Genomic DNA, 4,245 nt, shown 5'->3' with positions numbered 1-4,245 from the left:
AAAGGTTTTCCGTTGCTATGGGTGCATTCCAAAATTTGATACTGACATTCATCGTTAGCGCATCTTTTTTCTAAAGTCAACTTTTGAAATCGTTTACTTCCGGTATTGCTTCAACGTTGGCTCAACACACTGAATGGCGCAAAGGAGTGTTTATATCATAGACATATATATATATATGTGTGTGTGTTCTTGTGTATGTCTCCTAGGGGATAAACTTGTACTTCGCGAATGATATGTACTAAAAAAAAAAAAAGAGATATAAGACGGGATTAAATCCTCGACCCCCCGCATATGAAGTGTGTGCCGTGCTATATAAGCCAAAGCCCATATATTTTTTTTTATACTTGTAGCATTATTAAGAGGATTACTGTTGCGTATCTGCTTGTTTGTTAATTTCCCGTAGAAATTCTTTCCGAGAAACTTCAGCTATACAAGTCCTTTCTTAATTAAAACTAGTTTATTCTTTCTCGATACAACTTTGTAATACACAGAATTTCCACAGTCACTTTAAACTTAATTACTTCTATAAACACATGCTATAATTCACAGCGATTCCCACACTTTACTTACGGTGCCTGCTGTTCTATTGACTCTATTTCTCTTCAACTTATTTCCGGCTTATATACTAAAAAAGAGGGCGTCTAGGAAACGCTGGGACATTCGTCAGGTTGCACGCTAAGTCACGATCCTTCTAGACACTCCAGCGCGCATGCTACCAGCGTCGCGCGACTTCCGCTGTCATTCCAATACTATATCTATGAGAAATGTAAATGTTTTAATAGATAAATCTTTTAAATAATGTATATGTTTTAATAGATAAATCTTTTAAATAATGCTCTAGTTGTATTAGGTAATGTGACATGAATGAAACAACATACTAAGCAGAATATGGACTTGTATTTAATGAAAAGAAGTGTAAAAACGTAGAATGAATATAAACAAAATATGTCTCTGTACATAATATTTTTTTGTATAAACACCTTATATTTATGGATAATCGCCATCTTTGACTTAGATCTTAAGATTTTTCTCTTGATCGAACTCTTGATAAAGCGACACTATAAAATAATGAATTTTAAAATTTTATCAACTGTCTTCGTTTGTCGCTATTTCACTTATTTTTCTCTTTCCTTCCCTAATGATATCAACTCATTTTTACTCTCCCCTAAGGTATTAGCAAAACGTCGGTCCACTACAACCAATAACTTTAGGCCTAATTGTCGATTTTTAGGTGTCTGTATCAAGATAGTTGAAAAACATAATAGTTGTAAAATAGGAAATTTTGAAAATAATGATATCAAGAAGAGTAAAAATGAATTGTCATCATGTTTCTTTTTGTCTAAATTATATGTGTATATCATCTGAAACCTATAATTATTTTCTTTCGTGCAATGTGTTAGCTATTGAGCATTGAAAATGAATGAAGTTGTGGTAGTGACAGTAAAGGCTAATTACAGTAGATTATATAGCGGATAAATTTGTGCTTCGCGTATGAAGCGTATTCAAACTTTAAGCTTAACTGTCGATTTTTAGGCGCCTGTTAGAATATGTATTGAGACGTAATGGTACTGCGTTATTTATAGCCTATGGAGAGGTAAAAAAAAGTAACTTAATGTCTTTCCTCACGTGTTTATGTTATGTAATTTCCTTTAAAGTTAAGTGTTATAAACGTCGTAGTTTTGCACTCGTACAGAACAACGAAGACTCCACTTTTGCATTCGTATAAACGTAAAAGTACCACTGTATATTTAGCCAATAGGAATATTGGGTTTCCATGTATACACGGATTGACTAACACATACTGTTTTTTTAATTATACAATAGTTCTAATGCTCATTAGTATTGTTCAGTTTTGGAAAGCGCCCTGTGCAAGAGAATTTCACTTTCAGCCCCAAACTCAATACTGCATTTTTTTTCTCATTCGACTTGCATCGATTTCGTTAATAGGTTGTAGTCTGTCTTAAAAAAAAAAACAACGAAATTATCATACCCGATTTAAGAGAGCAACTAAAGCCAAAATAAAAAAAAAAATAATTCCTTAAAGCTAAAGCTTAACTAAGTATATATTTGCTGCCGATCCTATTTTCCCACACTAAAGCATAATAAACAGTGAAAGCTTTTGTAATATGTAGAATTACACCACCCAATAACAGAGATCGTCTGTAAACGTAAAACAAACAAAGTCAAAAATGGATCTATTAGATGAAACTTCATACAGAGAATCACACTAAAAGCCCACGGAAAAACAACTACTAGTCAAGATTGAAATATCTTATATTTGTATTGAAACATTCAGTAACTAATTGGTCACTCACTTTGGTCCAAGTTACAGCAAGTAAGCAAACATACAAACAAAAAACTTTTGTCGAAATAACTAAATTTTGATCAAAAATTGGATGTATTAGATATATTAAAATAAAATAAGTATAGCATCTTTTATGTTTAAAATCTCCCGGGGTTGTTATCAAAGCTAATCTGAAATTTTCATACTCTTGGTGACAAATGATTTTATTAGTTTTTTTTATGTTTAGAACTGGTGAATCTCATTGGATAAATTTCCTCTAATAACTTGCTTAAAGTAGCCAATGTATTTACTTCGTTGCTAACGGGTGGATGGCGTGTATATGCATCATTCATCTTATAGGTCTACTGAATACAGGCAATCAGCAAATGTACACAAGACAGTCGGAGCATTAAATGTCACTTCAGTTTGGATTCACACAGTAAAAGTTAAAATGACTGCCAATCTTAAAACGTTTGTCCAATTACTCATCCATTCAATTTCGCTTACCTCAATTCCTTCACCAAGTGTACATGAAATTAATTCAAGTAATTTCTCATAACAGCTTCTGACGTCAAGACACAGTCAGGCATCTCTGCTTATATATACATATAGATAACGATTTTCGATTGTAAGCAGAGCATAATTTTTGCTGGATTTCAGGTCTGAGCTTTAAAAACAAAGTATGAAAAAGAAAGAAATGAGATAAAACGGTGAAATAACTGCAACATTATTAAAACTTAAATATCCATGCTAAAACAGCAACAAAGAAAGTTTGGTTCGTTGAATTTTACGCAAAGCTACTCGAAGGCTATCTTCGCTGCCCATTCTTAATTTTAGGAGAGATAGACTAAGGGAAGGCAAATAGTCAACATCACCCACAGCCAACTCGTGAACTACTTTTTAACCAACGAACGAATAGTGGGATTGACCGTATTATAATAACGCCCCCTCAGCTATAAAGGCGAAGCGTCTTAACCACCAGGTCATGTCAATCTCCATGAAAGAATGATGGAGGGAGAGAGACTGAGAGATAACGCGTTACAGTTACAGAAAAACACATTTAGAACTCGAAGTGCCACAGTGACAAGTTTATGATTACAAATAACCCACTAACTATATGTTTAATTCTAATTTAAAATGAGTTATTTTTATTTCAAAGAGAAATTAGCAAATTATGTACTTATTTACATACTGAATAAGCAAGAAAACTAGAAGGTTTATCTGGAATTGTGATTTAAGTCAGATAAAAGCTAAATACAATGAAGCTTTTGTTTTTAAACGTCCTCTAATTTCACAAAGCAATGTTAAATAAACAAACGTAGAATTTCCACGCTTCAAGTTCAACATACCATGCACCATCATCGCAGCATGTTGTACTACTAATATATTTTATTTAAATAATTGTAACATTATTTCCCCAAAGGTTAGTCGATGAATATATATTCTGCAAATTCTATGACTCTTTATTTAAAAAGTAGAGATTTGGGTTTTATTAAGAAATCATGTAAGGTCACCAAATATATGTTTGTTTTTTGAATTTCGCGCAAAGCTACACGAGGGCTATCTGCGCTAGCCGTCCCTAATTTAGCAGTGTAAAACTAGAGGGAGGGCAGATAGTCATCACAGCCACCGCCAACTCTTGGGCTACTCTTTTACCAACGAATAGTGGGATTGACCGTCACATTATGACGCCCCCACGGCTGAAAGGGCGAGCATGTTTGGTGGGACGGGGATTCGAACCCGCGACCCTCAGATTGCGAGTCGAGTGCCTTATCCACCTGGCCATGCCGGGCCCCAAATATATAAATCATAATGTTTAATGAAATATTTGGTAATAATAATTAAGCAACAATAGTACACAGTTAACCGAGTCAGAACAATTTTGTAACTGAAGTTAAGAATATACATATATAAATTACGAACTAACATTTTTTTGTAAAAAAAAAATGCATGTCTCTCAT

At 33.7% G+C, this 4,245-nt stretch overlaps 1 protein-coding gene across 1 annotated transcript in view; it reads right to left on the bottom strand.

Moving 5' to 3' along the window:
• Nucleotides 1-2,857: 2,857 nt before the first annotated feature.
• Nucleotides 2,858-4,245, bottom strand: part of LOC106458052 (transcription factor Sp4-like) — a 47,945-nt gene continuing 46,557 nt past the window's right edge. Inside the window, exon 8 of the mRNA XM_022384180.1 lies at nucleotides 2,858-2,951. The gene's annotated coding sequence lies outside the window, so the exon portion shown is untranslated. The remainder of the gene's footprint in view (nucleotides 2,952-4,245) is intronic.

Source organism: Limulus polyphemus, unplaced genomic scaffold, assembly GCF_000517525.1.
Source record: "Limulus polyphemus unplaced genomic scaffold, Limulus_polyphemus-2.1.2 Scaffold409, whole genome shotgun sequence".
Lineage (NCBI taxonomy): Eukaryota > Metazoa > Arthropoda > Merostomata > Xiphosura > Limulidae > Limulus > Limulus polyphemus.
Note: the sequence above shows the minus strand (reverse complement) of the source record. Positions and strands in the feature narration are given on the sequence as shown.